General features: G+C 38.8%; 1 pseudogene; it reads right to left on the bottom strand.

Moving 5' to 3' along the window:
- Nucleotides 1-2647: 2647 nt before the first annotated feature.
- Nucleotides 2648-2767, bottom strand: LOC129903826 (5S ribosomal RNA; annotated as a pseudogene).
- Nucleotides 2768-11368: the final 8601 nt, after the last annotated feature.

The following is an 11368-nucleotide window of genomic DNA, read 5'->3' as shown; positions in this document are numbered from 1 at the left end:
GAGAGCTTAACTACTTTAAGAGTCTTAACATTCAGAAGTGAGCACGAATTATGAATCATGAATCATGCTCAGAGCTCATGAATAGAGTTACCCCAAGCTTCATACACATATCATTTCTCACTTAAATCTAAGACATGCCCAAGAGAAAGAAAAGATAGGCTTTACATACCTCTTACGAATTAATCTTTACCGCATTCGCCTCGTCATCCTATAAACCTATTTAACACAAAATCAATATCAATATCAACAACCCTAGACTTTTCATCATCTTAAGTTATACATGAGTATTCATAGAATTCATTTCCTAGCTCGCTTCCTCGACTAGTTCTTTAGTTAGATAGAAAGTTAATGGAAATCGAGCAACACCTCCCGTATAACATGCCCTATCTGAATTTCCAATTAATTCCTAAGCAATACAGCCAACCAACAACAACAATCTGCAGCATATATATAATCAATTAACTTCAACATTACATAATACAAACTCCAAGCGACTCGCTCAAAGTTACGATATCAAAATAGGGTTTTTAGTTTCTAGCTCGTAAAACCTTTAACCGTACGAAGCAGAGGGTCGTGTGGCTTCAACCAGAAGCTTCTCTACCTATTTTAGAACACTTTTAGGCCCTGCAACACATCACCACACACCTTCAGCTACACACCTCAAGCACAACACCTTGCTTCGACTACAATTTAACTATAGCAACTACAATTTGGTTTGTTTCGAACGTCAAGTATATTTATGGAATTTACCTATTTCCAGCCACTTACACAACGTATAATACACTTCATAACCATAACATAAAATCCAAATTGAAAGGAAACCCTTACCTTAACCAAAACTCGTCAAACTCACCAAAATTATCAAAATGTGAATTGTGGACAGCCTACTATCTTGTATTGTCACTTAGTTTCGAAGGGGTAATTGTGGCAAACAAGATTTGTGTCCTCAATGAAAGTTATATACATGTTTCATAGGGTCGCATACAATTTCGAATCACCCCTATAGAAACTTTGTACAAAATGATATGCCCAAAATACCAACACCAGTCCTTGTAGAATTTCTAAAACGAAATCTGGGCCGCAGATCCCCCATGCTTCACCACCCTTTTTTGAGCAGAGAAAAGGAAAAATGGGTTTTAGAGGCTAAATAAAAGTTATATACCTATGAAATAGCTTTCCAAAACATCTTGAATCACTTAAAATGAAGCCTTAGATAACGAGATATACTCATTTCACTAACAGTAGTATCATTAAAAAACGTGCCTGTTAACAAGAACAAAAACCTCCTCTTTCCCTAATGATAAATTTTATGTTGTTAAGCACCCTCATATCACCGTAGAATACCATAAATAATTAATTCACGGATCGAAAATGGAGGCCTTACCTCAAAGTCAGGGCTGTCGTAGCTCGTCTCTCTCTTCCTTAATGTTTCCCATCTTTTTTTCTAAGTGTAAAAAGGATGGAAAATGAAGGCTTAGTCATAAGACTAAGTATATATAGCCTTCCCTAGGATGTGACACGTGTCATCCCCTAAGAGTGATAAGTGGCATCCCCCTAGGGCTCAACCTCATGCCATGCAACCAATCATACGCTGCCATATGGCAGCATAGGGTCCACCCTAAGTAGGTGGGTCACCTACTTAGCCCAAGTAGGTGTGTCTCCTACTTGTCACCTGCTTGCTTCATTTTTGTGGGTTCATAATCTCATCTTAATTTAAGAGCCTATGTATTCTTTGCTACGTAAGCTCAACACGTACTCCAATAGCTTAAGTATATAAAATATCCTAGTCGATAGCTTACGCAAGTAAGTCGAGTCCTACGACTCATTACTTGGCCTCCAACTCGTTTCAAATCCTTATAAACCTATTTTCAACCTTCACTATTAAGGGTTGTCACTTCCTCCCTTCCTTAGAGTTATTTAATCATGTTATAAATAATCTCGGTCATGGGATAACTTTCAAGAAACTTAAGACGATGTTCTGAAGCACAAAGGTATGGGGTATAACATCCTTCCCCCGTTTGAACATTCGTCCTCGAATGTTAACTAGCCTCATAAGGTCTTACGAGTGCTTCAAGATTTCTCTATATTGGTTGTCATCCAAAGGCCTCTTATTAACCTATATAGTCAATTTAAGAGGGTTGATTACCCGTAGGCATAGAGAACAGGTGATATTTCTTTTCCATTTCTTCTTTCCAGTTCTCTTACCACACATCATATTGTACCATTTACATGAACATGTGTAGGAGCTTAAAGTCGCTCGAAAGATGCCTTAGCATTGCCATACTAGTCTATACATAAACCTGTATCATTTCTTACTTCTTTCATCTGATGTTAGGGCTTCATTATAGCTTTTGTCCTTAGGACTGGTTGTACCTTAAAGGTTTTGCTTTAAACCATCTTATACCTTCCCTTAATGTATTCGAATATAGAAGTTACATCGCTACTACCGACTTTGTTTATCGAGTAATCACCTGGTTTTACTCTTGGCATACCGCCATTCGTAAGTTACATCAGTTATTTTGCAAAGCTACATCTCCTATCTCAAAGGGTCTTAACATTTTTCACGGTGGAGTCACATATCCACAATTCTTCTTTATACCAACAATGCCATGCAAGGCCAACATATACATACATCCATATCATCTCATCTCAGAGCCGCATAGGGCTTTCCAGGGGGTTACCCATGCTAGTATTACTCTCGCCCAAGCACGCTTAACTTCGGAGTTCTAATGGGATCTGGTGCCTTAGTGCTGGTATGATCTCATCCATCCCTTGGGGGGTCTCATTTGAATTTTAAGCATTCCTATTTACATATGATAGCGTTAGTTGATTTTCTCTTATGCTCGTATTTCTCTTGTCCACTTCCCCCCTTAAGGGTGTATCCATGTCATTGTCTGTTTATTTCTAACTTTCCAAATGCATAGGAGTCCTTTATAACCTATTTAGTATACCGCGTTATTTCCATATCTTTCTTTACATCCCCTATACTTTGGGTTACCCATGTACGAAACCTTAATACTATCATGAGGTGCTTATAACCCTCAATTTACAATAACAACTCTAGTCTTGAACATTGGTATTCGAGTAATATTCTCAATGTAGCAGTGTATTCAAAGCCACATTCCATTCATCCCGATCAGTAATTAGCTCGTGCTCATAATTGGTTCAAATTCTTCACTCGGGAGCACTTATACTTTGATGATCCGTGTTTCAAACTTCGTCATAATACTAGCTTTATTCCAGTGGATACTACTTGATCTTTTATTCTGAACATTCCCTATAAATCTGTGTAAGTCTTTCTTATTCATTCACTATTTGCCTATCTGTCTTCCACTTAACCTATTCTGCTTTACATATTTCACCGTACTGGTACACACTCACAGTCTAGTTTGTCACACTTGCTTTCGCTTCTCTTACTTACCCTCAAGTTTCCTCCTATTTTACTATAGAGGAGATTTCTCGTCCTTTCCTTTTTTTGTTACGTATATATCACAATATCTATTCAGTAGGTACCTTAATATATCATTCTATCCAGATCTATCAGTCTTCCTTAAATCATCCTCTTACGGTCACAAGTCTTTTCCAACTTCGGTTTACCATATCAATATCGACCTCCTAGTTTCTATTGCCATCAATTCAACAATTAACTTATTTATCGAGGTCAGCCATACTTGTGGTTTATCTAAATTTCATCATTATTATGGACACGACCTTTTAAGACATACTATAGCTCTGTATCTCATTCTCTTTCTATTTCTTGGAAAATTTGGGCAGAATTTACTTTATATTTTTTACTATCTCAAACTTGCATGCAGAAAAAACCAACAGTGCCTCACAGGGCCAGCACGCATAAAAATACATATATACGTATCATATCCCATCATATTGCAGCCTCACAGGGCACCCAATATCAACAATAGTATAAAATGAAGGACTTACCTCACATGTGCAACTCAAACTACGCCTGTTAGTCTTTCCATCCACTTTTCCTTTCAATTTTCAACTTTATCTACTTGTTCCTTTCAATTTTTGACTTTACATGTCAATCGTATTTCCATACCTTACTTGGCACAACTCTCTCGTTCCTTGGCTTACCTGTGTGCTTTGTAACTTCTTATATCGTCAGTAATTTTCTTCTATCGACGTTATTCTTTATCTGAAATCGGAGGTTAGTATAACGAATTCCACTTCCTATGACTCAGCTCTATCGCACGACCTTAGATATCAAAAGAAAAGAAACATCTTAAATATCATGTAGCCTCCTGTTTATAGATGTGGTGTTCAACACATTGATAATCAAGACTCTACTAGACACGGTCTGTAGACACTCCAAGGACGGACTACTTTGATACCACTTCTGTCACGACCCAACCCCGTGGGACATGACTGGGGTCCGACCTGGGCCCCCGTATATGTATCTAGCGGATGTAATGATCAATATAAAAACTATACATAAGAACCCTAGTGGGTCATAGAATTTTCAAGCTTGTTGCCTCTTTCATTTGTATCTTATCATGAAAGGGCATTCCAACCGACAAGACTGCCATAGTATCTTAATATTTACAATACATCATGTAGACATAACTGAATAGAACTTACACGTATAACCCACATATATGTCTATAGACCTCTAAGAACATTAATAGTAACATATAGTGGGACAGGGCCTCCGCCGTACCCCTGAATAAATAAATATATACATAGGAGGTTTGGTACTACAACTCGGCTCCGAATCATTGGAGCTTTTTCCAAACTGGCCGAGTGTAATCTAAGCTGGTGGGCTCCCAAAACCTATGTCTGTACCTATGGGCATGAAACTCAGCCTCCCAAAGAAAGGGGGGTCAGTACGACATATATACTGAGTATATAAGTGTTACACCCCACACTTTTAAACTCGAAAATATCTTATAAGTTTCTTAGATAGTATCATGTGAGCCGATACGCTACGACACTATCAAACGACTCTAAGGAAGGGAGAATATGATACCCCATAGTAGAGAAGGTTGGAAATTGAGTCATAAGAATCCGGAAGGAATTGGAGGCCAAGTAACTAGTCTTGAGACTCGATTTACCTGCATAAGCTACTAACTTGGAAGTCTTACATACTTAAGCTATTGGAGTACGTACCAAGCTTGCGTAGCATGGATTACATAGGCTCTTAAAATAAGACGAGATTATGAACCCACGAGGGAGAAACAAAAGTGACATGTGGCAGACAATGGAGGAGTGCCACATGGCAGAACCTCAAGCAAGAAGGTGACCCACCTGCTTGGGGGAGGTGGGCCCCACTTCCATGTGGCAGCCCCTAATTGGAGGCATGTATGCGGTGGCCCAATAAGGGCTGGACATGTGTCACCCTTAGGGGATGACACGTGTCACCTCCTAAGGATACCTACATATATGTATATTGTGACTAAGGGGCTGCTTCTTATCTCAAAATTCCATCCAAAACTGCAGCAGCAAATAAAGGAAAGCAAACCCTAAAGTTGAGAAAAAATAGTGACGGCGTAAAGGAAAAAATAAGGTAAGTCTCGATTCTGTTCCATAAATTAATTATCTAGAATATACCACGATGATATGGAAGTATTAGTAGTATAAAATTAGGGTTTTTTTCAGCAAAAATCGGACATCAAGCTGCCACGACCTTACAACGCGCTAAAAAAAGTTCTGAGGCATCATTTCGGTGAGTTCTAGCCAACTCCGGGAAAGGTAAGGTCTTCCCCTCTAATTTGAAGTTTATGATGTTATTATAGGGTTTATTACACACCTTGTGGGCTGCTGGAAGTTGGGGAAAAGTCGTGAAAAGTTTGACGTTAGAAATAAATGAAATTGAAATCGCTACAGTTGAATTGTAATCGAATAACGCATTGCGCTTGTGGTGTGGGACTGCTGGTCGTGTGGTAATGTATTATGATGATGGAAAATAAGTTAATGAGGGTGTGTGAGCTGCTTTTTTCAGCCACACGGCCCTACGCTTTGCACAATTAAAGGATTCACGAAAAGAAAGATAAAAACCCTAGTTTGGGTATCATAGTTTCGAATGGGTTGTTTGGGGTTTATATTGTGTAACGTCGCTATAATATACATATATATGAGCTGCTGGTTATGTTTTTGGTTGTCTGTAGGTGTTAAGTACACGATTGGGAATTCGGATAGGTCACGTTATAGGGGAGGTGCTGTCCGATTTTCGTTAACGCCTAGTTAAGGAACTAGTCAAGAAGGCGAGCGAAGGGATGAATGCTCTGAATACTCGTAGGCCGTCTAAGTTGCTGAAAAGTCTAAGGTTGTTAATGATTGCATTACTTCAATGTTAAATAGGTTTCGAGGACAACGACGTGAATACGATTAAAGGGAGTCCATAAGAGGTATGTAAAGCTTACTCTTGACATGTTTTGGTATACTGCGTACAACTATCTTTCTTCCCTTTTGGCAAGTTTTAGCCTTAAGTGAATTGTATGTGGAATGTAGGGATAATTCTATTCCCTGAACTCAAGGTACGCCTCATAATCCCTAACTACAGTTAGGTGTTGAAACCCCTACAAGAATTGAGCATTGCCTGTTAAGGCTTCTACGTGCTAAAGAGTAATGTATGGGAACTATATCTCATTTCCCTTGATTGTATTTGGTAAAAAAATTAGATTATAATGCCATAATGGTTCACCCAGCCCCATGATGGGCCGGGTACGAAATATATATATGAAGATCACCTGAAGGAAAGTACATACTACATAGAGCTTATTATCTTTCTTCTTTTGGGCATGTCTTTGTCTTAGTTGTAAGTTGAATATGATCTGAGCTCTAAGGTAACTCCATTCTTAAACATCTCTTATTTACTTCTGAATATTGAACTCCTACAGTAGTTGAACCATTTCCCTGGAAACTTTTATATTTTAAAGAGGTATCAAATGTATAGGCTCCAAGTCTTAAAGACTATATCAGATTGAGTGTTTTTTATTCCATAAATTATTTGGCCCTATGTTAATACATGTTTAGGGTCCTCGAGATTAATTTTGAGACAACCCATAATGGCATTTAGAGGATACTCGAGATGACTACACCGTTACCTAGTCCTCAAACAAAAGTTTAACTTTCTTATTTTGTCGAGTCTCTGATAATGATTTAAATTGCATATAGTTACTCACTACTCTACTCGTGTATACTGTAACTCTTCTTTCACCGAGTCCCGATCCGGGTATGTTATCGTGCATAATTCACTACATTGTTCATAGAGCCCCTCACTAGAGGGCCGGGTACGTATGTTTATATATGATGATGTGTTGTAATAATGTGGTGATGGTGCGGGGCCTATGATGGTCCTACATATGTGATTCACCGGACCCCTGAAAGGGCCGGCTATATTGTATAAATTGAGCATACATGCTTTTGTGATTCACAGAGTACGGGTACATATCTTCGATTTGATAATTTGTTCCCCTGCTTCTATATTTCGAATATACCTCCAGTGTATTATGTTACGTTTTACATACTCAGTATATATGTCGTACTGACCCCCTTTTAGGAGGGCTGCATTCATGCCCGCTCATACAGATATAGGTTTTGGGAGTCCGACAGCTTAGTATTCCATGCAGCTCAGCTGGAAGAGGCTCTATTGTATCGGGGCCTAGTCCTTGATACTGTCAACTGATGTATAAAATTGTTTTGTCCATTCGAGGGTACGGCGGGGCACTGTCCCGCCATATGTTGTCACTTATATTTTTAGAGGTCTGCAGACATATATATGTGGGTTGTTTATGTCAGTTTGATTCAGCTGGGTCTACATGATATATGATATATGTTATTATGTTATGGAAGCCTTGTCGGCTTGCGTGCCATGTCATGTTGTGATACAAACAAAAAAGGTGTACAAGTTTATGAAAATGTTATTGTCCAGTGGGGCTCTGTTACATGATATTATTTTATTTATAGTTCAATTTGACCACAATTGATAGCTTGGTACACGGGGGGTCCAGGTCGAACCCCAGTCACGGCCTACGGGGTTGGATCATGACAATATTCATAACATACCTGAGATAATAACTAAAATAGGGATGCAAGAAATCAAGTATAGCATTTAGTAGGCTACTGTACTTGCACCTCATAAAATAAATTCCTGTCTACCAGTATCACGTACCGTATCCGGCCTACTCGGGGACTCAGTATTTCAAATACATCATCTATCATGATAGGCACATGCATATTGTTAGTGCTGTGGAATGTACAGCCTGATCCATATATATCAAGTTAGTGCTGAGGAGCATTCGGCCTGATCTATATATATAATAGGTTAGTGCCTAGGAACATATGGCCCAATCCCTATACATAACATGTTAGTACCGAGGAATGATGGCCCGATCCCTATACATAATAGCTTAGTAGCAAGGAACGTCCAGCCCATTCTTTATATAATATAATAATGCATATACGTGCACATAAAACATTGTAGCATAACAAACATTTCCCGAATATCATCATAAGGTGTGTCAAAGAGTCTCTAGGTATAGGAGCTTACACCTCCAATCATTATTCAGCATATAGAAGGCTCAAGGGTCGTAGTTCAACTACTTAATGGCCCTTATCATTTAAAAGTGAGTCCAAGTCATGAGTCACATCCAGCACCGGTAAATGGAATTGTCTCTAACTCATATCATATATCGTTTCACTTACATTAAGCTATTTCAAGAAAAGGAAGATATAGGCTTTACGTGTATTACTTTTTATCACGTAAAAGGCTTATAAGACCATAACTCAACCATCGCGGGAGTTCTAACATCAAAAAGTGACTAAGATTAACGAGTCATGCTCGGCGTTCTAAGAATGGAAGTACCTCCACATCACACATACCAACCACTTATGGCTAAGACATGCCACAAGAAAAGAAGAGTTAAGCTTTACATACACTACTTTTCAGCATATAGAAGACTTGAAGGATGAGGGCTTAACTACTTTAAGAGTCTTAACATTCAGAAGTGAGCACGAATTATGAATCATGAATCATGCTCAGAGCTCATGAATAGAGTTACCCCAAGCTTCATACACATATCATTTCTCACTTAAATCTAAGACATGCCCAAAAGAAAGAAAAGATAGGCTTTACATATCTCTTACGAATTAATCTTTACCGCATTGGCCTCGTCGTCCTCTGAACCTATTTAAGCCAAAAGAAATATCAATATCAACAACCCTAGACTTTTCAGCGTCTTAAGTTATACATGATTATTCATAGAACTCATTTCCTCGTTCGCTTCCTCGACTAGTTCTTTAGTTAGCTAGAAAGTTAACGGAAATTGGGCAGCACCTCCCCTATAACATGCCCTATCCGAATTACCAATTACATCCCTAAGCAATACAGCCAACCAACAATAAAAACCTGTAGCATATATACAAGCAATTCACTTCAACATTACATAATACAAACTCCAAGCGACTCGCTCAAAGTTACGATATCAAAATAGGGTTTTTAGTTTCTAGTTTGTAAAACCTTTAACCGTATGATGTGGAGGGTCGTGTGGATTCCACCAGTAGCTTACCCACCTATTTTAGAACACTTTTAGTCCCTTCAAAACATCACCACGCACCTGCATCCACACACTACAAGCACAACACCTTGCTTCGACTACAATTTAACTATAGCAACTCCAATTTGGCTTGTTTCGAACGTCAAGCATATTTATGGAATTTACCTATTTCCATCCACTTACACAGCATATAATACACTTCATAACCACACCATAAACTCCAAATTGAAAGGAAAACCCTTACCTTAACCTAAACTCGTCAAACTCGCCAAAATTATCAAAATGTGAGTTGTGGACAGCCTACTGTCTTGTATTGTCGCTTAGTTTCGAAGGGGTAATTGAGGGAAACAGGATTTGTTTCCTCAATGAAAGTTATATACATGTGTGTTAGGGTCACATACAATTTCGAATCACCCCTATAGAAATTTTTTACAAAATGATATGCCTAAAATACCAACACTAGTCCTTGTAGAATTTCTAAAACGAAATCGGGGCAGCAGCTCCCCCATGCTTCACCACCCTTCTTCGAGCAGAGAAAAGCAAAAATGGGTTTTAGAGGCTAAATAAAAGTTACATCCCTATGAAATATCTTTCCAAAAAATCTTGAATAACTTGAAACGAAGCCTTACACAAGGAGTTATACTTGTTTCACTAACAACAATATCATTAAAAAATGGGTCTGTTAACAAGAACAAAAACCTCCTCTTTTCCCTAACGATAAATTTTATTTTATTAAACACCGTCATATCACCGTAGGATACCTTAAATAATTAATTCACGGATCGAAAATGGAGGCCTTACCTCAAAGCCATAGCTGTCGTAACTCGTTTCTCTCTTCCTCAATATTTCTCATCTTTTTTTCTAAGTGTAAAAAGGATGGAAAATGAAGGCTTAGTCATAAGACTAAGTATATATAGCCTTCCCTAGGATGTGACACATGGCATCCCCTAGGGGTGACACATGGCATCCCCCCTAAGGTGCCACCTTACGCCATACAGCCAATCATACGCTGCCACGTGGCAGCGTGGGGTCCACCTTAAGTAGGTGGGTCACCTACTTGTCACCTGCTTGCTTCATTTTTCATGGGTTCGTAATCTCGTCTTACTTTAAGAGCCTATGTATTCCCTGCTACATAAGCTCAACACATACTCCAATAGCTTAAGTACGTAAAATATCCAAGTTGATAGCTTATGCAAGTAAGTCGAGTCCTACGACTCATTACTTGACCTCCAACTCATTTCAAATCCTTATACACCTATTTCCAATCTTCACTCTTAAGGGTCGTCACTTCCTCCCTTCTTTAGAGTTATTTAATCATACTATAGATAATCTCGGTCATGGGATAACTTTCAAGAAGCTTAAGAAGACGTTTCGAAGCACAAAGGTACGAGGTATAACATAAGGTGTAAAAGCGATTGGTGCATTAGACTCCACTTTGGGCTTGTTGACAATGAGAAATTTGGCCTTGAGTCCTACCACCACTATATCTATAATCCCTATCATTGTGTCCTAGCTTTCCACACATAAAACATGCATTAGAGCCGGCTAAGCATTCCCCTTTGTGAGTCCTTCTACACTTTTTGCAAGCACAGAAAATTTGAGCAGCAACATTCTCTCGTGGAATCATTAGTTTACCACCCTTGTCCTTGTTGAACCTTAGAGGAAGAGTATTAGTGGAACCTTGTCCCACAAATTGTTGCCCACCTTGGCCTTTTTCATGGTTACCATAATCGAACCTTTGAGGGTTAAACCCTCCATCATCCACTCTAGCCTTTTTTGAACTCCCTTGATCTCCTTGATCAACATGTCCATTTTGCACTCCTTGGAAACCAAGCATGAGACACCATAAATAA

Source organism: Solanum dulcamara, chromosome 1, assembly GCF_947179165.1.
Source record: "Solanum dulcamara chromosome 1, daSolDulc1.2, whole genome shotgun sequence".
NCBI classification, from domain to species: Eukaryota; Viridiplantae; Streptophyta; class Magnoliopsida; order Solanales; family Solanaceae; genus Solanum; species Solanum dulcamara.
This window is presented reverse-complemented; position numbering and strand designations above follow the sequence as displayed.